This window comes from Schistocerca gregaria, chromosome 4 (assembly GCF_023897955.1).
Source record: "Schistocerca gregaria isolate iqSchGreg1 chromosome 4, iqSchGreg1.2, whole genome shotgun sequence".
Taxonomy (NCBI): domain Eukaryota; kingdom Metazoa; phylum Arthropoda; class Insecta; order Orthoptera; family Acrididae; genus Schistocerca; species Schistocerca gregaria.
Genome location: NC_064923.1, coordinates 537355594 through 537381976, shown reverse-complemented (window position 1 = coordinate 537381976; position 26383 = coordinate 537355594).

The following is a 26383-nucleotide window of genomic DNA, read 5'->3' as shown; positions in this document are numbered from 1 at the left end:
AATAATTTACTTTAACTTTTATTAAACCTTGTTACATACATACTCAGAAGCGGTCAGTGTCCTCGCAGCCAATCGATCCGAACGTGACGCGGAAGCCCGGTCTCTGACGACGCAGCAGGGGATCTGATGACAAGAGCCGCCCGGCCGACAGAAAGACCCATTTTTTATGCTGCGTTGATAGCTGACTCGCGCGGGCAGCTACCCGGCAATGCGAAATCAGCGGTGACGGAAATATGTGTACCGCGCTTTAGGATGAACGATCGCTTGACTACTTCACCCGTTCCCTTACACTTCTTAGGTATTCAATGACATTCCATCATGTCACTCTTGAGATGCCATTATAGGCTTGAGTAAAATCGATATAAAGTAATGTATGTTTATTTGATGTTCATAACATTTTTCAAGTAGTATGTGTAATGTGAATATTTGGTCAGTTGTTGACCTATTTCCTCTAAAGCCACTGTGATAGTCTCCAGTTCTCTCTTCCACATAGGGCGTAAACCCCCTAGGTAAGATATTGGAGAACATTGTATATGTAGTATTTAGCAGGGATATTCCTCGGTAATTCTTGCATTTTAAATTATCTCCCTTTCGTATGTATGGGGCACATAATAGCCGCTTTCCCTCCACCTGAAGCTGATCTTCTCCAGGTGACCTATTATTTTTCAAGGTCTTAATTACTTGTATCACTCCCTCCAGTGTGGATTCTGGTGTTAATACCTCTGGTCCATAATCCTTCTACTTCTGGGTTCAGTAACTCTTGGAATTATTCTGCCCATCTGTGGAGTATTTTATTACTGTCTCCTATCATATATATATATATATATATATATATATATATATATATATATATATATATATATATATATATGGTGTTTCAAAATTTATCGGTATATTTGAAACGGCAATAAAAACTAAACGAGTAGCGATAGAAATACACCGTTTGTTGCAATATGCTTGGGACAACAGTACATTTTCAGGCGGACAAACTATCGAAATTACAGTAGTTACAATTTTCAACAACAGAATGGCGCTGCAAGTGATGTGAAAGATATAGAAGAAAAGGCAGTCTGTGGGTGCACCATTCTGTACGTCATCTTTCTGCTGTAAGCGTGTGATCTTCACAACGTGCAAGTGTGCTGTGGACAACATGGTTTATTCCTTAGAACAGAGGATTTTTCTGGTGTTGGAATTCCACAACCTAGAACACAGTGTTGTTGCAACAAGGCGACGTTTTCAACGGGAGTTTAATGTAACCAAAGGACCGAAAAGCGATACAATAAAGGATCTGTTTGAAAAATTTCAATGCACTGGGAACGTGACGGATGAACTTGCTGGAAAGGTAGGGCGACCGCGTACGGCAACCACAGAGGGCAACACGCAGCTAGTGCAGCAGGTGATCCAACAGCGGCCTTGGGTTTCCGTTCGCCGTGTTGCAGCTGCGGTCCAAATGACGCCAAAGTCCATGTATCGTCTCATGCGCCAGAGTTTACACCTCTATCCATACAAAATTCAAACGCAGCAACCCCTCAGCGCCGCTACCATTGCTGCACGAGAGACATTCGCTAACGATATAGTGCACAGGATTGATGACGGCGATATGCATGTGGGCAGCATTTGGTTTACTGACGAAGCTTATTTTTACCTGGACGGCTTCGTCAATAAACAGAACTGGCGCATATGGGGAACCATATGTTGCAGTCCCATCGTCCCTGCATCCACAAAAAGTACTGGTCTGGGCCGCCATTTCTTCCAAAGGAATCATTGGCCCATTTTTCAGATCCGAAACGATTACTGCATCACGCTATCTGGACATTCTTCGTGAATGCCTTAGACGACACTGCGAACACCTCGTGGTTTATGCAAGATGGTGCCCGGCCACATCGCACGACCGACGTCTTTAATTTCCTGAATGAATATTTCGATGATCGTGTGATTGCTATGGGCTATCCGAAACATAAAGGTGGCGGCGTGGATTGGCCTCCCTATTCGCCAGACACGAACCCCTGTGACTTCTTTCTGTGGGGACACTTGAAAGACCAGGTGTACCGCCAGAATCCAGAAACAATGGAACAGCTGAAGCAGTACATCTCATCTGCATGTGAAGCCATTCCGCCAGACACGTTGTTAAAGATTTCGGGTAATTTCATTCAGAGACTACGCCCTATTATTGCTACGCATGGTGGATATGTGGAAAATATCGTACTATAGAGTTTCCCAAATGGCAGCGCCATCTGTTGTTGACAATTGTAACTACTGTAATTTCGAAAGTTTGTCTGCCTGAAAATGTACTGTTGTCCCAAGCATATTGCAACAAACGGTGTATTTCTATCGCTGCTCGTTTAGTTTGTATTGCCGTTTCAAATATACCGATTATTTTTGAAACACCCTGTATATATGTTCTGACTCTCAACCTTTTCTTCTTTAATGTTTTGGTACATGTCACGTACTTGCTTCTCTTCTCCTAGCTGTTAAAAATTCTTCCAATTTTTTCCTGCCCTTTTCTTGTTCTGCAAACCCTCTTAGCTACAAGACGCTTCTCATTATATTCATTCAGATTTGCTCCGGTTCTTCTCTAAATTATTTCATTCGTGCTACGTTACACTCCTCAATTCTTCTCATACACTCTTTATCAAATTAATCTGCCTTCCTTTGAGCCAATGCATGTCCCAAAATTTCTCCAGCTGCCTCGAGGATTGCAGTCTTACATTGTTTCCACATTATTTCTAAATGTTGATTTGATGTGTCAGTATCGTTCTTAATCCACTCTTGTATTTTCGTCTGATATGTTCTCCGTATTTCTTCTGACTTTAGTATCTTAATGTCAAAATTCTTCTGTTTGTGGTCTTTCCGTTTACTGAAATTTGAGGTCCTTTGGCTATACTTGATTCTCGCTAGATGATGGTATGAATTGCAGTCAGCTCCACATTGGCTCCTAACATCCATTATATCTGATCCGCGAATCCGCTCAATCAATAAATGGTCTATCTGATTTCTAATTTGTCCATCTGGTGACACTCATGTTTCTTTGTGTATCTTTTTGTGTGGAAAACATGTACTGCTGAGAGTCATGTTTTTCTTTATAGAATACTCTAAAACCGTAATTCCATTGTCATCTGATATTTCATGAAGGCTATATCTTCCTATTTTTGCATACAAGTCTCCTGCAAAAATCTTAACATCATTTTTAAGAGCCTGATCATACAACTGCTCTGCCTTGCTATAAAACTGATCCTTCTGTTGTTCATCTGCCTCCTCTGTTGGAGCGTTTATATTGATAACATCTGTCCATTGATTCTCTCGAAGTACATTACAGTGTGTTTCACTCCCTTAGCTACCACAAAACCTATACTAAGGCTTTCGTCCTCCTGCCACTATAGAAGATTGTGAAATTTCCTGACTCCATTATGTCACTTCCTTCCCACCTAATTTCCTGGAGAGCCAATACTTTTATACTATAGGCTAGTGGTTTACTTGCGTTAGCAGCTGCCGTAGGGCTCCAGCTTGGTATAGGCTCCGCACATTCCATGCTCCTATGTACATATCTCTTCTCTTTTTTGTGCTTGCTGGAGTCCTCATCAAAATATCTGTCTGACTTATTCCTCGGTCAGCATTCGCAACAAGTGATTTTTAAAAGAAAAGATTGTTAATCTTTCGCCCAACAATTTGAGGGGCTACCTCTTGCAGCTCGTCGGGTAGCTGGTTCCATTTTCAGGGGAACAGTCTTAGCCTTTGCAGACTCCTCTACAGACTGCCAGGCAGCAGTTGATGGTTGGGGGCATCTTTGCCTTTCTTCCAAGCCATTGGCCCTCATACCTGCTGATTTTGGTCCGCCCCAGGTATTTTATTTCCCTGCTACCCTCCATGTCTTGAGAACGTTCCCCTACCCGCCACTTGGGGGAGCGCCCAATGGAGGACTAGCAACCCCACTTGGGGCCCATTAGAGGGACGCACTGGGTACATTTTAAGACAGGGGACCCCATAGTGAACATTTTATCGTCTGCAGGGTGGATCTAGTTATGGAGCGATTGCAACTTAAAGTAAAACGCTATGAATTACTTACTTCGTTCACAGCACTGCAAGCAGATATTCGAAGTAAATTTATTCGGTAAGTATCAACGTCCCTTTAGCGCTGTCTGGCACTCGCTGTGTTTTCCATTATAATGTTTGTAGCCTACATGTCAGAACGTTAAAAAAAATTATGCGTTAAATTATGACTCGCTCTGTGGGACTATGTGCACAAGTTAAAGTCTTCCTATTATTATGTGCCATCGGGTTCAATCAGTGGCCCTATACAGGGGTATTCAGCTGCCCCTAGCAAGTCGCAGCACTACGTCTGTATCAGGAACGATATCCATAGATCCCACGTAAAAGTGTATGTTTCCTATCGAAGCTTTTGGCAACTGTTAGGAAACGAAATCATACTATAATAAGAACAATATATACCTTACTTCTGCCACACGTATTCAAGTGTCTCACGCCTTTCTTTGTGTAATTATCCGTGTAGTCATACCTTTTTTGGATGTCTCTGTACGTTTACTCTGTTTATAGTGTTCGTAACTATTGGAAACAACGAAATTTACTGACGGAAGATATCAAAACGTAAAGTGTGGAAGTAACAATTTCCCGATATATAACCTCTGAATCATTTACAGAGATTAAGTAATATTAACAGAATAAACTAACAGCGACATTCGAAACCTGTACTAGTACAACGCTGATCACACAAAGTGAGATTGTAGGTAAGCATGGCTGAAGTAAGGTACCTCTTGATACCAAGATTATGTATAATTGATTACCAATCCTCAATTATATTTTTTACTTTATGGTTTAGTTTGCTAACAGTCGCCCAAAGGTCTCAGAGGGAGCTTATATGCATTACGTCGCTGTCACCTGTCTGCACACAGTTCGTAATACAGACGTAGTGGGGGTTGCGTGAAAGAAAGTGGTGGGTGCAGCCGAACCACATTGTATGTATGTATATGTGCCAATACGCATACTGATTGCGTTAACTATTATTAGTGACTCCTCTGTCGTACTTAAGTTAGTCCTTTTCAGACTACAGCTTTTTTCGTTCATTGTATTTATCAGCTTTTGTGGCTCAGCCGACCAGTGTGGCCGAGTGGTTCTAGGCCCTTCAGTCTGGACCCACGTGACCGCAACGGTCGCAGGTTCACATCCTGCCCCGGGTATGGATGTGTGTGATATCCTTGGGTCAGTTAGCTTTAAGTACACTCCTGGAAATTGAAATAAGAACACCGTGAATTCATTGTCCCAGGAAGGGGAAACTTTATTGACACATTCCTGGGGGCAGATACATCACATGATCACACTGACAGAACCACAAGGACATAGACACAGGCAACAGAGCATGCACAATGTCGGCACTAGTACAGTGTATATCCACCTTTCGCAGCAATGCAGGCTGCTATTCTCCCATGGAGACGATCGTAGAGATGCTGGATGTAGTCCTGTGGAACGGCTTGCCATGCCATTTCCACCTGGCGCATCAGTTGGACCAGCGTTCGTGCTGGACGTGCAGACCACGTGAGACGACGCTTCATCCAGTCTCAAACATGCTCAATGGGGGACAGATCCGGAGATCTTGCTGGCCAGGCTAGTTGACTTACACCTTCTAGAGCACGTTGGGTGGCACGGGATACATGCGGACGTGCATTGTCCTGTTGGAACAGCAAGTTCCCTTGCCGGTCTAGGAATGGTAGAACGATGGGTTCGATGACGGTTTGGATGTACCGTGCACTATTCAATGTCCCCTCGACGATCACCAGAGGTGTACGGCCAGTGTAGGAGATCGCTCCCCACACCATGATGCCGGATGTTGGCCCTGTGTGCCTCGGTCGTATGCAGTCCTGATTGTGGCGCTCACCTGCACGGCGCCAAACACGCATACGACCATCATTAGCACCAAGGCAGAAGCAACTCTCATCGCTGAAGACGACACGTCTCCATTCGTCCCTCCATTCACGCCTGTCGCGACACCACTGGAGGCGGGCTGCACGATGTTGGGGCGTGAGCGGAAGACGGCCTAACGGTGTGCGGGACCGTAGCCCAGCTTCATGGAGACGGTTGCGAATGGTCCTCGCCGATACCCCAGGAGCAACAGTGTCCCTAATTTGCTGGGAAGTGGCGGTGCGGTCGCCTACGGCACTGCGTAGGATCCTACGGTCTTGGCGTGCATCCGTGCGTCGCTGCGGTCCGGTCCCAGGTCGACGGGCACGTGCACATTCCGCCGACCACTGGCGACAACATCTATGTACTGTGGAGACCTCACGCCCCACGTGTTGAGCAATTCGGCGGTACGTCCACCCGGCCTCCCGCATGCCCACTATACGCCCTCGCTCAAAGTCCGTCAACTGCACATACGGTTCACATCCACGCTGTTGCGGCATGCTACCAGTGTTAAAGACTGCGATGGAGCTCCGTATGCCACGGCAAACTGGCTGACACTGACGGCGGCGGTGCACAAATGCTGCGCAGCTAGCGCCATTCGACGGCCAACACCGCGGTTCCTGGTGTGTCCGCTGTGCCGTGCGTGTGATCATTGCTTGTACAGCCCTCTCGCAGTGTCCGGAACAAGTATGGTGGGTCTGACACACCGGTGTCAATGTGTTCTTTTTTCCATTTCCAGGAGTGTAGTTCTAAGTTCTGAGGACTGATGACCTACGATGTTACGTCCCATAGTGTTCAGAGCCATTTGAACAATCTTTATTCAGAAATTTGAAATCTCTTTTTGTATTTATAGCCACCCGGTAGCCCAGAATGATCTGTTTCCACATTTTTATTGTGTATGTTTTATCTATTTTCATGTTATATGAGAGTTTTAAAATGATTTATTTATTAGTTTAATGTCCTGTAACATTGTAAAATTACATCATTATGACAGATGGTGTGCACGTAAAGAATATTGGTAACAGTGCAAACTGCTTGTTGCAAATGGTGGTGAGGGTGGGGGGGGGGGGAGAAATAATGTATGCTTTAAAAGCTCTTTCAGAGCCATTTGAGCAACTGATCATCTCATGCGATTTCCTAGGTATTTGTGTAAAGCCTGAAAGAAATGCATATTTTTTAAGTCCAGCACTAACCTCGAGTCAAATAAATACTTTATATTTCTGGTGTAAATGTTATTTTATTGAAAATCTCTATTCTCAGTTCCTTGACTACTAATTTGTTGTCTTGAATTCTAAGTGACTGACATACAAATTTTTATGTTCTATATTTTTATCCACTTGAGCATTTCACAATCCGTAAATGGTTTCGGCCAGCCAGTGCTAATCTTCGTACTAAAGGCACATGCTGCAAACCGTTTCCATTGCCTTGACCGCAGAACAATAGGATTTCTGTATTGCTAATCTGATGACTATCACCGGTAGGCGGAAACCGTTTAGACATTATGAAGTGGTCATTCGGTTGTATCGTAATAAATTAAAGAATTGGCATAATGACTGTCCTGCAGCGATCATTTTACTGAGCGGATAAGTACAAGCTGATTTCCCTTAAGAAATCAATGTTTCTTGTATTGGAAACCAGTATCCTGGAATTTTGAAGGAAGGAGAGTTCGCTGAATATTTCTGTGATTTTCTCACACCAACGAAATACCTCTTCCCTAAACACGTTCTCTTTCCTTTTTACCTCACGTTGGTAAAGTCTCGAGTGTTTCGAAATCCCAAACGATTTCTATGAGACTATTAGTGCTGAGCATTACAGCCGTTGAGTAGAACCAACAGGTACGAGGTGCTACCCAGTGTTCATGATAACTCTGAACCAGCACGGAATGCCTCTCCTGTTGGTCCAGCGGTCGATTCGTAGGAGCATCCAAGGAGCTAGTATCGCTTGTTGAAGATTATAATGTACAGATAGTATTGGGAACAGCAAGCAGTTGAAGCCAGACGTCAATGACAACGAAATCCTAAGTTCAAAAAAATGGTTCAAATGGCTCTGAGAACTATGGGACTTAACATCTGAGTCCCCTAGAACTTAGAACTACTTAAACCTAACTAACGTAAGGACAACACATACATCCAATCCCGAGGCAGGATTCTAACCTGCGACCGTAGCAATCTCGCGGTTCCGGACTGAAGCGCCTAGAACCGCTCGGCCATCACGGCCGGCAATCCTAAGTTCAGACTGGAATGTTTATCGCAAGGATAGGTTAGTTGCCAATGGTGGCGGCATGTTTATTGCAGTAAAAAACTCGATAAAATCTAGGGAGGGTACCACGGACTCCGAATGTGAATTAATCTGGGTGAAACTATCAAATAATGGTGTAAAATGGTGATCGGATGCTTCTATAGACCACCTGGGTGAGGACCTGCAGTTGTAGAGTGCTTAAGACAGAATTTGCAGAATATCATTAGTAATTTTCCTAACCATGCCGTTGCAATAGGGGGGTGACTTCAACTTTCCAGGTTTAGATTGAGAGTGTTATGCCATCAAAATTGGTGCCAGAGACAGGGAATCGTGTGGCATTGTTCTGGATATTTGGTCCGAAAATTACCTTGTGCAGATAGCTAGAGAACCAACTCGTGAGGGTAACGTCTTAGACCTCCTGGCAACAAACAGACCTGAACTTGTCGAATCAGTTAACCAACAGGAAGGTATCAGTGATCATAAGGCTGTGACAGCATCTGTGACGACGAGACCTACAGGGAATGTTAAGAAAGGTACGAAGATATATTTTCTCAGCAAGTGTAACAGGATACAAATTTCAGAATATCTCAGAATCAAATATTCTGTGATGAGGACGAAGATGTAGAGAACAAATGGAAAAAAATCAAAAGCATCGTTCAGCAAACCCTGGACAAATATGTACGTTCCGAGTAAGGTTTAAGAGATGGAAAAGATTCACCACGGTTTGATAACAGTGTTAGAAAAGCCGCTGCGTAAAGAAAGAGCACTTCATCTGAAGTTCAAGAGAAGTAAATACCTGGCTAACAAAAGCTGAACGAAACGAAAATGCGAGTAAGGAAAGCAATGAGAGAAGCGATTGATGATTTTGAAAGTAATACGTTGTCAACCGACCTGAGTAAAAACCCTAAGAGGTTTTGGTTGTATGTAAAATCAGTAAGTGGGTCAAAATCATCTACTCATTCTCTCAGCGACCACACCGGCACCAAAAAGGAAGACAACAGAGAGAAGGCCGAAATACTGAATTCGGTCTTCTGAAGTTGTTTCACAGCGGAAGGTAGTAACACTGTCCCTACTTCCAATCGTCGTACGAACATCGAAATGGCGTATATTGAGATAAACGACCGCGAAACTGAAAAGCATCTTAATCCCTTCAGAACCTGATGAGATACCTATAAGATTCGATAAAGATTACGCGAAAGAAGTAGCTCTTCTTCTAGCAGTAATTTATCGTAGATAACTTGAGCAGCAAAAGGTAGGCTACCTAAGGACTGGAGAAAGGCGCAGGTCATTCTCGATTTTAAGAAAGGCCGCAAGACAGTTCCCCCCAATTATAGAATTATGGAACATGTTTTATGCTCCAGAATTATCATGTTTCTGTAAAATGAACATCTCCTCTATAAAAGTCGATATGGATTCCGCAAACAGAGATCCTGTGAAACTCAGCTCGCTCTCTCCCTCCATGAGATCCACAGTGCAGTAGACAACGGCGTTCAGGTTGATGCCGTGTTCCTTGATTTCAGTAAGGCATTTGGCACCGTCCAACATTGCTATTTAATAAAAAAAATACGAGATTAGGGAGTACCGGAGCAGACCTGCGATTGGATTCAAGACATTTTTTGCAGATAGAACGCTGGCCGATGTGGCCGAGCGGTTCTAGGCGTTTCAGTCTGTAACCACGCGATCGCTACGGTCGCAGGTTCAAATCCTGCCGGTCATGTATATGTGTAATGTCCTTAGGTTAGTTAGGTTTACTTACCTCTAAGTTCTAGTGGACTGATGACCTCAGACGTTAAGTCCCATAGTGCTCAGAGCCATTTGACCCATTTTGAGCCGATAGAACTCAACACGTCTCTCTTAACTGAACTAAATCGACAGATTTAAAGGTATTACCACAGGGGAGTGTGATAGGACCGTTGCTGTTTACAATGTATATAAACAATCTAGTAGAAAGCGTCGGATGCTCTATAAGGATATTCGCAGATGATTCAGTTATCTATACTAAAGGAGCAACGCCAGAAAATAGTAAGAATTAGCAAAACGACCTGCAGAGAATTGATTAATGGTGCAGACTCAGCCAGGTGATGATGAACGTAAATAAATGTAACATATTGCGCATACATAGGAAAAGAAATCCACTACTTTACAGCTACACTACTGATGACAAACAGATGGTGACAGCGTCTGTCGTAAAATATCTAGGCCTAACTATGCAGTGTGACCTTAATTGGAATGAGCGTATATAGCAGATGGTGGGACACAGATTCCGATTCATCAGAGGAATCTTAAGGAAATGTAACCATCCACGAACGAAGTCTCTTATAAGGCCGATGTTTACCCAATAATTGAGTATTGTTCATCTATCTGGGTTCCCTGTCAAGTAGGAATTATAGAGGAGATAGAGCAAATCCAACGAAGAGCGGTGTGTTTCGTCATGGTATCGTGTAGCTGTCGAGAGAGCGTTACGGAGATGCTAAACAAACTCCATTAGGTGCCTTACGGGGTATGATGTAGATGTAGATGTAGATGTTGCTACAGGCCTGCTGAAAATACATTCTAATATCGACCAAATTCAACTATTCCACTATTCATGGGAACCTAAATAAAATCCATCTTCATTAGCTGGCTAGCACTCCTATTTAGCACTCCTGCATCTTTCTAATACTTAGACTGTCTACTCACACGCATTTACCCATATCATATACACATCAGACGAATTTGTTATGAAGAGTTAACTATTAGCAAAGTATATTAAGTCTGCTGTATACGAGAGTGCTCATATGCTGCAAATTAATTGCTGCTGTCCTGCGTAGATGGTTTTCATTTTTGAAATAACCACTTTATATCGTGCTTTTGCTATCAGCTTAATTCGCCTCATTGGTCATACCCAGACTATATTGTGCCACAATGAATAGTCAAATTTTATCATCCACACATATCATTGAAATAAGCTCCTTGTAACAGATGTGAATTCCGTGTGCAAAATGAGAAATATAGAACCAAGATGCTGCCCAAACCACGAGTAGTTTTAGTTGAAATGTGAAATTAACGTAGTCATAGGCTGGAATGTTCAGTGCTCCCTAAGACGCCGATCAATTGCTTCGAACGTCTTCCTGTAGGGACACCTTCGTTCTGGAAATCTGTCTCGAAACAAACATGTTAATCCATACATCAAATCGGCATCTGCCAACTCCGCATTTGTAAACATTGGACTGACTGCAAAACCAAGTTCGTGATGAACACTAACCTGCTGATGCTACGTACTGATGTGCTTGATGCTAGTACTGTAGAGCAATGAGTCGCATGTCAACACAAGCACCGAAGTCAACATTACCTTCCTTCAATTGGGCCAACTGGTGTTGAATCGCGGAAGTACAGTACATACTGACGAAACTAAAATGAGCTGTAAGATTAAGCGTTTCTTGACACATGTCCACATAACATCTTTTCTTCATATATGTGTGAGGAATGTTTCCTGAAAGTTTGGCGGTACCTTCTTGTAACACCCTATATATATATATATATATATATATATATATATATATATATATATATATATATATATATATATGATGACTTTTGAATATTATTAAGGTAAATAAATTCTTTATCAAAATCTTTCATTTGCTAACTATGCCTATCAGTAGTTAGTGCCTTCAGTGGTTAGTATATTTTAATTAGTTTGGCAGTAATAGCGCCCGCTGTATTGCAGTATTTCGAGTAACGAAAATTTTTCTGAAGTAAGTGTTTCATGAAAGGTATAGGTTATTGTTATTCACGGCCGTTATTTTGTAGGGATTATTGAAAGTGATAGCGTTGCACAAAAAATATTGTGTGTCAGTTTAGTGATGATGAGAATAAGCAAAGAGAAAACTGTTTAAGTACGTTGAGTTTTACTGGACTGTTTCTGTATCAAATAACGTTAGAGGTTTTCCAACATTGGCATTCATAATTTTTGTAAGGGGGCGTTCCATACACTTTCCGTTGTTTATTTACTGACAAAAGGCAAATTTCATGGAACGACTCGTAAAGGACGATCTATCTTGTGGATATGTCCTTAAAAATTCTTCAGAAAGCCCTCTTCAGTACGTAGTTATCGAAACAATGATAGTTTGTGATGTACAAACGCTTCATGCGAGATGTTCTAAAACACGGGCAGTAGTTTGATGACGCCGACCTACAAAGGGAAAAACGATCAACATGATAAAATAAGGGAAATCAAAGCTCGCACGGAAATATGTTGATGTTCGTTCTTTCCGCGTGCTGTAAGAGACTGGAATAATAGAAAATTGTGATGGTGGTTCGATGAACCCTCTGCCGGGCAGTTAAATATGATTTGCAGAGTATCCATGTAGATGTAGATGTAGATGTAGATGTAGATGAGACATCACGCAGACCGTTGTAATCGATTCCGAGTCCTCGGGAATTCCCTGTACTAGCAGCTGTCAGTTTGCAAACGAAACCTGGATTCAGCTGACGAGATCACGCTTTTCCGGCTATATGGACTTCTTCGAAACTACTGGTGTGCCCGTTACGTATTTACAGAATGCTTCTGGAAATCTAGTAGTGTGCCAAATGAAAATGACGCTAATACAACACATGACGCTTACACACAGCAGCGCAGAAACGTGCACTAGTGCTGTCCTCACGTTCCATGGACGATAAGTACAAGATCCTGTCCTGTGACGCTTTAACCAATATTTTAGAAAGAGATGGTTTGTTAATTTTTTGTGTTTGGAAGGGCTGCAATACATCTCCGATGTCCCTATCTAATGAGAATTTTACATAGTGAATGCCACATATCATAACAATCACGAAATGGAAATTGTCAGTTGACTTCGAAATCGAAACTTTTCAAATTTTATCGTCTTCCCTGAAGCAGTACTGGAGACGTGCCATGCTCTAAAAGCGGATGCCAGCTGTTAAGATTTCCTGTTATATTCAGTTACCGATATGTGACGGATGGTAATACCACGTAACGACAGCATAATACATATTTTCTACTGGAGAAAGTAACGATTTTGGTCGTTGTTCAGCACGCTCACTTTATAACGATCTTCCTTATAAGATAAGTTTACTGGGAATTTATTTCTGTTTCCTGTAGATGGATGGCCAATATAATGACTATACTATAAATAACAGGGAGGTGAAGCTTCCCTTCCTAAAAACAAATCCATGAATAACCATCATCTAGTTCACACATTCATGACGACTATAATCTTCTGGAATCAATAGTTGCAGGATATCGGATAAATACCCAAGTCTCATTTTTCTATCAACTCTATTTCAAACGGATCAAACTCAGTTTCCACTCCTACAGTTGTGTTGGTTGTATTAACTAATCAATAAACATGCTATTTTTTTGTTGCCCTTACTCTTTTTCTATTATTTATTTTAACAAGGCGAACTACATTTCTTCATAATGTTGTATATCAATTGCATCGACAGTATGCATATCAGAAATTAAGTTTAGTTACTTAAACTCCGCTTCTTTTTCCTGGCCTTCAACCAGTATCTTCTCAGGGTCGGCGTGTCAATTAGTGGATATAGCTATGCAGCTATAGACATCACGACATTCCCCCCCCCCCCCCCAGCCAAATTCCCACCCCCTCCCTTCCCGCCCGGAATGAAGTTCTATACCGCATCTATATTGGCGTTTTTAAATCCAGTTAAGAAGATGTTCATAATTCGCATTCTGAAACATTATCCAGTTTAAAGTACAAAACTGGGAAACTTTGTAATTATTTCACTTCTCACTGTAAAATATTTCAGAACGCCTAAAGAAAAATTTGAAGTACTTTCGGACAGACATATGGTATGCACTAACTAAGCGCCTTACGAGTTTATAAACGGTGTCTTTGCATGAAATCGGTGTCATTACATTTCCAAATACTGAAAAACCACATAAATTGAAAATTTAGTGTTATTTTAAATTCGCCATATCCATTCCGCTAATGTGGAAAATCCGCAGCACGATGCGTGGTTGGTTGTTAATTCATCCATGAAATATTGCAGCATCTGCGAAAATAAACAAAAACTGTTTCCATTTATATTACATTGCAAAAGCCGACAATGGAAGAAAAAAAGGAAACGAATTTTTCTCATTGGTTATAGAAAGGCATTCCATCAATAGCATTTGCTATTAAAATTAAAAACCGTGTGCAATAATTACCACGTTTTTAAAGTGTGAAGAATGGACATGAACTGCGAATAATGTCTTATTCTGATGATTCTGAGATAATGTGTTTATTCTCCTATCTCTCCACATAGGACAGGTAGATTAGAATAAATAGATGATTTGGTTAGATGATGTTCAACACCTGCTGTAACTGCAAAAAGGCATTTTAATGATAACCTGTTTTTATCTGAACCGTAATAACTACCGGTTTCTGTCGTGAAGATTACACTAAACAGAAAACAGTACAAATTAAGTGTTGTGTTGGCAGAAGATCCAACACCGTGTTACTAGTGGAGGCCGAAATGCACGCGTTTTAGCCCACGCAGGCTGTCGTGAGGAGGAAAGGACTATACTGACGTGAGGTCTGGAACATGACAAGGAATTAGAATTCAGTAAGCGGACCTAATTAGTTTGATACTTGACTTTAATCCATTAATGATGAACGTCACTCTTGACAGTACATGATTCACAATATTATCTGTTCAGAATACATTCATAGTAACGGAATACGGCGCCTTCCTAGGTCGTAGCAAATGTATCTGAAGGCTACGCTAAACTGTCGTCTCTGTAAATGAGAGCGTATGCAGACAGTGAACCATCGCTAGCAAAGTCGGCTGTACAACTGAGGCGAGTGCTAGAGTATCTCTCTAGACTAGACGTGCCGTGTGGCGACGATCAGTCTACAATCACTGATAGTGGTGACACGCGGGTCCTACGTACACTAACGGACCGCGGCCTATTTAAAGGCTATCACCTAGCAAGTGTGGTGTCTGGCGGTGACACCACATTAAGTTTCAAATAAAAACAGCTGATGGTTACAATTTGTTTTTCTTAAACCACACAGAGTGGCGATAAAGTGCTTTGTGAAATATACTTTTGTTACTATAACTGAGGGGGCAAAAGTCATGGGGTACCTCCTAATATCGCTTCGGACCTCATTTTCCCAGACGCTGTGCATCATCTCGACATTGCGTGGACTCAACAAGTTGTTGGAAGTCCCCTGAAGAAATAGTAAGCCGTCCATAATAAGTGTAGGATCATGTGCTCAAACTGAACTCACGATTATGTCCCACAAATGTTCGAAAGACGGTAAAATCATTCTTTCGAATTGTTCACTATGTTCTTCCAACCTATAGTGAACAACTGTGGAACGATGACATGCCACATTGTCATCGATAAAGATTCCATCGTTGTTTGGGAACATGAATTAAGTGAATGGCATCAAATGATCTGCAAGTAGCCGAACATAACCATTTCCAGTCACTCAAAGGTTCAGTTGGATCATAGGACCCACTCCACTCCATGTACATACTGCCATCACCATTATGGAGCTCCCACCAGCTTGCACAGTATTTTGTTCACAACTTGGCTCTAATACTAAGTGGGGTATGCGCCACACTCTAAACCCACTATCAGCTCTTACCAACTGAAGTCTGGGCTCATCCGATCAGGCCACGGTTTTCCAGTCGTCTACGGTCCAACCAATAAGGTCACGAGCCTAGGACAGGCGCTGCACTCGATGTCGTGGTCTTACCAAACTCACTTACGGCGGTCGTCCGCTGCCATAGCCCATAAACGCCAAATTACGCCGCACTGTCCTAGCGGATACATACGTCCCACATTGATTTCTGCTCTTATTTCACGAAGTGTTACTTTTCCGTTAGCACTGACTACTCTACACAAACGCTGCATCTCTCGGTCGTCAAGTGAAGGCCGTCGGCCACTGCTTTGTTCTTGGTGAGAGCTTCTGCCTGAAGTCCGGTACTCTCGGCACATACTTGACACTGTAGGTAGCAGATTACTGATTCGCTAACGGTTTCCTAAATGTCCGTATAAGTCTTGGTGTAGCTGATGGGAGACTCGTTCAATACAGCCTTCCAGCAATCATTGATACTGTTTTGTGGACGCGAGTATAAAGTGAATAGAGGAGCATTCTCAAGAATACTCACGTCATATTTAAATATATGGAACGAAATTTGGGAACTCTGTCGACACATAGTTTCTGTTTTCACCCTACTGAATCGTAATGCCAATAAAGTACAACCATGTGTACTTTTGTATTGTCATTTGTTACTTTAGTCACATATATCGTCCATTTCATGATGTGCACAAACATTAACTTAGAAAGAATGTGGGTGGCGGCACCAATACCTATGTGCTAGTACGGTTAGCTTCAGGGATACAGAAACGTAGGAGTGACGTGGGCAGACAACTTGCTGCATTACTCACTCATTGCTTGAAATGAAAGAAGAAAACGGAAGCGTGCTATAAAGCTTTCAGACAAGGGGTAAATTTCACGCTTCATGCATTTCAGTATTTCAGTAGGAACCGGTTTAACAGTCATATCAGTAACTCTGATTTCGATTCATAACAGATTATGTCAGTAACGTATTTGTTCTAGATGGATGGCAACGAAGTAGACCTAGCTCTGAAAGAACTGTATTCTTTGACGGGTAGAGCTGTGACTGATAGAAACATCGACTATTCCAGCATATGCAAACTTTATAAATATTAATTTCCAGAACTTTCCAGGAATGATACATACTAAATATCAAATAACTGGTGGAGGTCGGGTTTAAAATAGTGACCCGCAGTATACAAACCAGTGACACTGAACCCTACTCCACACAGCACGCAGCATAGCTGGCGCTGTTTCCTCCTTCCCTGAAGGAAAAACAACCGACCGACTAGAGTGCTTTGTATTCAGACCAGACCTTGTCAGCGACCATGGTCGTGTTGTTATATTTTCTTGAACATGACGCGCATCGAGGATAGAACATCCGAATGACGTCTCATAATCGTCGTGCAGGTTTCCCTTGAAAGGGAAGCCCTCGTAGTACATCTAAGCTTCAGGACTACTGTAGCTGGGCTTCATACATAGGACATGTATGACGTTCCTGCACTTGTCTTCACGATGAAGTGTCATGATTCAGGACACGGTGTGTGACATCCGACAAATTACGAAGAATACGACTGGACCCAAAGATGGTTCCACTTTCTGCACAGGTTTAAAAATCCATTCCAAATCTCCTGGAGTGTTTACCATTCGCCGATGATTGGTGTTGTAGCGCTTTGTCTTTCTCCTGGCCTCCAGGGCTCGTATGAGAGCTCACTGTCGTACTTATTCAGACCTGGTGATGAGATCTTTCAAGTAGTTGACCTGAGTATCGCGCAATTGAAATGAGGACATTGTATCCAAAATTTTAAACATGGTTGAAGCAGCAACTGTTTAAAATCTTCACGGTAAATGATAACAGCCAAACAGCTGCAGAATAAAGATTTATTGAAATCCTTGACCATGGTTTCGGTATATTTAAATATCAGAAGCAAAAATACAGTAAAATCACATCCTACAGTGGAGATGTTTTATGCATCTCCACTGCAAGATGTGATTTTACTGTATTTTTGCTTCTGATAAAATGAAATGATCATACGGCATTGTTGGCCGGGTGACCCCATGCGGTGTTTCGGCCGCCGAAATTGCAAGTCCTTTTCTGCTGACGCCACTTCGGGACTTGCGAGTCAATGATGATGAAATGATGATGAAAGACACACAACACCCAGTCATCTCGATGCAGAGAAAATCCGTGACCCCGCCGGGAATCTAACCAGAACCTAGTGCGTGGGAAGCGAGAACGCTACCGCAAGACGACAAGCTGTGGACTTTGCTTCTGATGACAGTATATTTAAACATACCGAAACTGTGGTCAAGGATTTCAATAAAACTTTATCGTGCAGCTGTTTGGTTGTTATCGTTTACCGTGGACTCTGTATCCATTTCTGTTTCGGCCTACCGACCGTGGAACAGGAAAAACGGGGTGAAGTCTTTCGCAGCATTTCTGTTTCGGCCTACCGACCGTGGAACAGGAAAAACAGGGTGAAGTCTTTCGCAGCGCTTCGTTTTATGCGAATGTCACGAAGGGCAATAATGCATCCCAACTTCTCTCTTCAACTGCGTCTTATTAGAGAGTTCTGCGAGGCCGTTCATCTGTGGATGACAGACAGGTATCATCCTATGGTGATGTCCTAAAGTGAAATTACTTCTGATACCATTCCCGACTGAAAAACCATTCCACGGTCAGATCATCATAAGATGATGCTACTTGATTCTCCTACAAGGGACCAGGCTTTGGCAGTCAGCATTGCTTTGATGACTACATAATATGTGAGGTAGCCAGTGCTGACTGTAAACCATATATTTCCTTTTTTACTTAAGGTGCCATGTTTGTGCTACATTTGGGAATTGGTTTCAGGTGCCACAGAAGTAATTGCTTCCGTTACTGACATTCCTTTAGTCGCTCAGATAGTGCCTAAAGAATCAGTGACCTGACCAGAGTTTTCTCTTTTTAGCCATTTAGTCAGTAGTCTTCTGGATGGTTTGATGCCACCCGCCACAAATTTCTTTAGTGATGCAACGTCCTCATCTTAGAGTAACACTTGTATCATGCGTCCTCAGTCATTTTCTGGATGTATTGCTATTTCTTACTTCCTCTGAAGCTCCGTATAGTAAAACAGAATTAAATCCTTGATATCCAATAGATGTCCTATCATCTTGTGTATTCTTTTCGTCAGTGTTTCCAATATGTTCCTCATCAACTCTGCAGAGATTCTTCACATTACTTACCTTATCAGTCCTCCTAATTCTCAACAACCTGTCTAGAACATCTCAAATGCTTCGCTTCTCTTCTGTTCCGGTTTTCCCAGGATCCATGTATCACTACCACAAAGTGCTTTGCTCCAAACGTACATTCTCAGGAATTTCTGCCATCAACTTGTTGATTATATTCGATATCAGCAGACTTCTCTTGGACATGGATAAAATTTTTTCCAGTGCTGGTCTGCTTTTAATGTCCTCCTTGCTCCGTCCGTCATGGGTTATTTTGCTCCGTAGGTATCCCCTACTTCGTGATCCCCAAATCTGATGTTCAGTTTCCCGTCATTTTAATTTCTGTCACATCTCATTGCTTTCGGCTTAGTTCGATTTACTCTCAGTGCATATCCTATGTACATTACACTGTTCATTCCATTCAAAACATCCTGTAATTCTTCTTAACAGTCAGTGAGGACAGCAATGTCATCAGTGAATCTAATTATTTATATCCTTTCACATGGTATTGAATCCCACTCTTGGACTTCACTTTATTTCCATCATTGTTTTTCGATATACAAAATAACAGTAGGGGCAAAAGGCTCTATTTAATCAGAGCGCTTCCTTCTTGGTCTTTCCAGTCTTGTTCTTCACCCTTGATTCATCTACAGCTTACATATTAAATGTCTTTCTCTTTTTTCCCACTTTCCTCAGAATATCGCCCTTTCTGCACTATTTTACATTGTCAAACTGTTTTTCAAGGTTGACAAATTCAATTTACCTTTACTCTTGGTTCCATTTCCAGCTGCAAGATCAGAAATGTCTTTACATTTCCTGAAGCTAAGCTGATCGTCACCTAACAGATCCTCATTTATTCTTCGCATTCTCCGGCATATAATCTTATCAGCACTTCCGGAAGTCTACAGGCATATCACCAGTCTCATGCGCTCAACACACTTGTTGCCACTTTCCGCAGTTGTTTTATAAATTCCAATGGAATATAATTGATCCCTTTGATCTTAAATCAATCAAAGCTTGTTTAAATTCTCTAATACTGGATACCCTAAGTCTATATAGACTCCTGTTACTTTTTCCATCACGTCGTCAGACAGGACCTCCCCCCCACTGAGGCCTGCCCTCTGCATTTGACATTTGAATATCCGATGTACCGCCCTTGTTTTTAATTTCACCGATGCCTGTTTTGACTTTTCTATATGCCAGGCAATCCTACTGACAATCGTTTATTCCTCGATTCGACAATGTTGGCATTGCGCCTTAGCTTACTGCATTTCCTACTTATTTCGTTCCTAAATGTCTTGCATCTCTGTACTCCTGAATTTTCGTGAACATTTTTGTGCTTCCTTCTTCCCCGAGCAACTGAAATATTTCTTCTGTTATCCATAGTTTCTTCTCAGTTGAACCTATGATTTTCTTTCCAGTTCCTGTGATTGCCTTTTTCATAGATATCCACTCCTCTTCAACTGAATAGCTCAGTGAGCTATTCTTTATAGCAGTGTTTATAGCCTAAGAGATCTTCAAGGGTGTCGTTTCATTCTAGATCACATCAGTAGCTCATTTCTTCGTGCATTGATTCTTCCTTACTAGTATCTTACAAACAAGTCTCTTCAACTTCAGTCTACTATTCATCTTTACTAAACTGTAATCTGAGTCTATATCTGCTTCTGGGTATGGCTTACATTACAGTATTTGATTTCAGAATATCTACCTGATCATGATGTAATCTAACTGGAATCTTCCTGTATCTCCCAGCCCTTTCCGAATATACCTCTTCCTCTCGTGGTTCTTGAACGGAGTATTCGCTATCACTAACTGAAATTTATTCCAGAACTCTGTTAGTCCCAGCCCTTTCCGAATATACCTCTTCCTCTCGTGGTTCTTGAACGGAGTATTCGCTATCACTAACTGAAATTTATTCCAGAACTCAGTTAGTCTTTCTCCTTTCTCACTGCTACTGCCATACCCATATTCTCCTGTAACTAGTTCTTCTACTCCCTCCCCTATTACCGCATTCCAGTCCTACATGGCTATTACATTTTTATCCGCATATAAGTACTGAATACTCTATCTATACAGCGTCTGGTTGCGACATTGAGATATATCCCTGAACTACCACTGTCGGTGGTGATTTGCTGAAGTTTCTGATGAGAGCAACTCTCTCACTGAACTGTTCACGGTAACTCACACTTTGTCCTACCTTCCTACTCATAACGAATGATACTGACGTTATACTATCTTGGGTTGCTGTTATTCTATATTCTTCTGACCAGTAATTATTGCCTTCTTTCCATTTCATTTCAGTGATGCTCAGTATATCTCTATTGAATCTTTTAGTTTCCCTTTTCAGTTTTTCTAGCTTCCCTATCACGTTCAAACTTATGACTTTCCACTCCTCGACTCATAGAACGTTATCCTTTGGTTGGTTATTCTTTTTTTCTCATGGTCACACCCACATTTAAGTCCCCACCCGGAAATCCGACTGGGATCATTTGCGAAAGGAGAGATCATCGTGACACATTTTCAGTTCAAGGCCACATATCCAGTGGATATACAGCATGTGTCTTTAATGGCGTGGTTTCCATGGCCTTCCGCATCCCCATGCCGTTGATCATTTCTGATTATTCCACCCTTTAGGGGCAGTTTCCCACCCCAAGGGCAACAGACAGCTCTCCGCTCTTCAGCCCTCTTTGACCATGGTGTTGGCTGAACGAGGATGATGGCTTATGCCGGAAGTTTTCGGCCACCAGTTCTAAGGATTTCTATTAAAATTCAAATTTCTATTAAAATTCAAAACTTCCACAGGGATTAAAACTGGGGATGGAAATGGTTCCGTTACTAGTCAAAGACGCATCCCTAGACCTCAAGCGCCATCCTGTGATAGCTACGTCAGATTCAGTGTAGTCTTCATGTATCCCAGGTGGCCAGATGTTCGAGCGCCATGGAGAAACTTCAAGATTGCTGGCCTTAGATGAGCTGAGTTGACGAACAACCATTTCCACCCTGTCTGATCATTGTTCCTCTTGCGTAAAGCTCCGTTTAGTAACTGAAATTCTGCTCTGTGCGGTGCATAAATTTTTCAAACCTTCTATGGTTTTCAACAATGCTTTATCTTCCCCTTGTTCACACCAGTACCATTTAACGGAACGGAAACTAAGTTTTCATTGATACTGCCGCGGTATGCCACAGGATTACCTCAAAGCAGTCGGCGTCTTCGTGTTTGCATCCATTTTTGCACATCGCAACGATTTTACATCCCGGAAGTCTCAGTGTTCATCTCGCCTTCGAGCTCAGAGTTCTTCAGGCTAGACAGCCACCATAGGGAATGGTGGTAGGTCCCATTGGAGAATGACTTGCCAAATAAATACAGCTGGGACCTGTTCAAGGCCAAAAAACAACTGCAAGCTACTCTTTCTCGGTTTTAGAGTGCTCTCGGAGAGTCTCAGGAAACGTAAGCTGTCACCTTTTCATGACTCTGCCGAATGTACTACAACTGCAACTATCCCATAACTGACAGCATTCGTTCTGTCTCGGCATTCTCACCATGCAATGCTAGGACTGAATAAGATGTTGGTGCCTCCGTAAGGACAATAAAAGACCTGTCTTGCATCTTGTTCACAGGAAAATTAAGCTTCTCCCTGCAGTATTTTTTGCAATTGACGTCCTTTATGAATTGCCTGTAGTCACAGCACATTCCGAGAGAACTTTTCACATCACAAATGTGTGGATATGGGGCAAACTGTGACTACCCTTGTTATCTGTGGTTCGAGATGGACTCAATCGCCATTAATTAGGTGCTCCAAAATATTTATTTCTTGGCCGACTAAGAGGCATACTTTTGGTGTCAGGCAAGGGCCTGAAGCCTGATCACCCGTTGATGTCATGTGGATTCGACATTATCCACTTAAGTTGTCGAAGCAGGCTGTCCATCATACACTCGAAGATGGATGGATGGAGCGTCACAAAATATAAACAACACAGTTTTGAGCTGACTAATCGGCAAGTTATGAAAGCAGTTTTTCCTGGCCCCCTTAGTCAGACTTGATTCGCCAGTAGCGCCCCTAAATGTCTATAGTTCGAAATAATTCACTCATCTCAATCAGTCTATAATATAATAAATTTTCAGCTGTGGATATACATTTTGCTTCGTTACTGTTCAGTCGTCGGTATTCGACAAGAAATACTGAAACGCAATGTGCAACCCTTCTACAACACCACGACCAAGGGAGAGGACCAAGGACTCTCCAAGATGCATTGGTGCCACACTCCACTTCCTCTAGGATTTGTCTTCGTTCAGTTGGCGACACATTGTATGATAAACCGCTTTTGTGGAAGAATGTTCTCCAACGGCCTTTGAGACATACTTTACCAGAAGAGCTTGGTTCAGGACTTCTGCCACCCCTTTTATCATGTGTGATATTTGGCCAGCTTAGTCTTGAGGTTCTCAACGTAGCGTAGAGCAAAAATATTGTGCATGTTTGATTGGGTCGTTTCCTAATGACAGTTGATCCCATTCTTCGATAGTTGTTCCATTAAACGGACTTAACGCTGATAGTCACCAAAAGTTTTCTTCATTTCTTCCTGGAATTAATCCCACGTATTGAGCTTCTCTTCATTGTTCTGGAACCACTCGTAGGACGTGTGTTCACGTAAAAGTGATACGTAAGTGATAGCGAGCACGTTGATAGTTCACAGAAGTAAGATCAGACGGTTTCTGAAATGTTGTGGAATTGTGTTTACGCCATGAATTGCAGAAAAAATTGTTAAAGAAAGTTCTGTTACCACACAGTACTAAACGGAGTTGTATTTGTGACATACAATGGAATGACGAACATTAATGCTGAATCGTTGCGTAAAGGCAATGCATTATAGCTGATTGCTGAACTTTGTATTGAGCTATCGTTCATTTAAAGTACCGGTATGTAAGGACTGACCAGTTAAAAAGTGCACAGAAGTATTTACAGATGAAACTACACAAATCCACGAACAAGGTGGGGACAGTCAGAGACAATTTGGAATCTTTAAACTAAACATAAACAGTCTCTACCGAAAGAAACTTTTTTTTGTGAGATTGCCGGTTTCGGTTTGTTTTAGACGATCTTCGTACCTCATACCACGGTGATAAGTGGTGTCGGTCAACTCAGCAGGCGTTACGACTCCACGAACTCTACATCAGTTAGCGATCGTTCTGCTCCGTTCACCGCCACCGCCTACCGTCATGGAATAAGGTCTGAATGAAGTCTGAAAATGATCTAAAACAGACCGAAACTGGTAATCTCACAAATAAAGTTCCTTGAGATCGAGACTGTTTATGTTCATTTTTTATGTTCATTTTAAAGTAGTAAATAAACCGATGTTCTTCAAGATAAATGTTCTGAAAAATTACATATTGGAAAATTTCAACGGCGGATATCATCTGTGTCAAGTACCCCCTAAGACACAGGAGTAGAAGAGAGGGAAAGAAACAATTACTGTCAATAATTAATAACATAGTAAGTCGGAGAGCATCTATGTATGTGAACTGTGTCGTTGGAACGATTAAAACATTACGAAAATATTTTAGCTTGAGAACAAATTTAAAAACATTAAATAACAAGAAGGGCGTCGCATGAATTTTGGGCAAAGTGAAATTATAACTAAATTTAAATAAATGTAATATGGTGTGTACTCTTTATTACTGCTAGAATGTGTTTTCAATAGAATCGCTCATCAGGACCTATCCAGAAGTTTATCACCGAGTTATTGAAGACTTTTATTTACCGGGTGATCAAAAAGTCAATATAAATTTGAAAACTTAATAAACCACGGAATAATGCAGATAGAGAGGTAAAAATTGACACACATGCTTGGAACGACTTGGGGCTCATTAGAACAAAAAAAAAAAAAAAAAAAAAAAAAAAAAAAAAAAAAAAAAAAAAAACACCCCATATTGCTAGACGCGTGAAAGATCTCTTGCGCACGTCGTTTGTTTATGATCGTGTGCTCGGCTGCCAGTTTCGTCATGCTTGGCCTAACAGGTCCCCAGACCTCAGTCCGTGCGATTATTGGCTTTGTGGTTACCTGAAGTCGCAAGTGTATCGTGATCGACTGACATCTCTAGGGATCCTGAAAGACAACATCCGACGCCAATGCCTCACCATAACACCGGACATGTTTACAGTGTTGTTCACAACATTATTCCTCGACTACCGCTATTGTTGAGGAATGATGGTGGACATATTGAGCATTTCCTGTAAAGAAAAACGTCTTTGCTGTGTCTTACTTTGTTATGCTAATTATAGCTATTCTGATCAGATGGAGAGCCATCTGTTGGACATTTTTGAACTTTTTTTTTTTGGTTCTAATCAAACCCTATGTCATTCCAAGCATATGTGTCAATTTGTACCTCTCTATCTACATTATTCCGTGATTTATTCAGTTTTCAAATTTATATTGACTTTTTGATCACCTGGTACATCCAATTGTTAATGAACTACCTCCGGGATCAAAATTGTAGTTGCACAAATTTTCAACGGTTTTGCATTTATGTTTTTACAACAAGAGCAGCTATTTGTAGTAGATAGCAGCGATTCACTATGCCGACCAACAATCACGCAGCATCCGACCGCAGCTGGTGATGTGAGAAACGTACGAAGCTCTGCAAATCGGTGTTCACGGAACAGCACTGTATGAAATGCTAACAAAGCAGTATTACCAGGGTCATAGCTCATAGTTATCGCAGTGAATGATTGAGCTAAGTTATATGAAAGAAATATGCTACAGAAACCTTTTTACGAGTTTATTAACAAACAGGATTTCACATTTGCAATAATATCGACTGATAGAATGAAGACATACAAACAAATGGCCCAAAGAACTTTCCATTTTTACTGACTGTTAAATTCACTTGGCTCAGGAGAATTCTAAAATTAAATTCTGGATCATTTCTTCAATTCAACATTGGGTCACAAGAAGCTGAAACGCACGTTTTTGCTTTACTTTCACACAGATAATATATTACACTAAACTAAAACTGGTTTACACTGCGATGTGACAAATAAGCAGATTCAGATATTACCAGAATTTGTCAATGACACTTAACATTTTAATTTTAATATCTATATACACGTCCCTTTTGGCATTTTCAAGTTACGTGTGTTACTTGTGTTACAATGAATAACTGTAGTCACATAATGTCTTATGTTACATTTGTCTGGAGAAACCACCGTGTAATGCTGTCATTAACAACACTTTCTAATGATCATGGTGGTAACGGTTACAACTATCAGATACGTGACAGAAGTCACGTATCTGATCCGGAGTAATTGTAACCCAAAGTTGACGCTTGAGTACCACTCCTCCGCTGTTCGATCGTGTGTATCGGAGAGCACCGAATTACGTAGGGGTCCATAGGGAACGGTGATGGACGTTAGGTACAGAAGAGACTGGAACAGCACATTACGTCCACATACTAACAC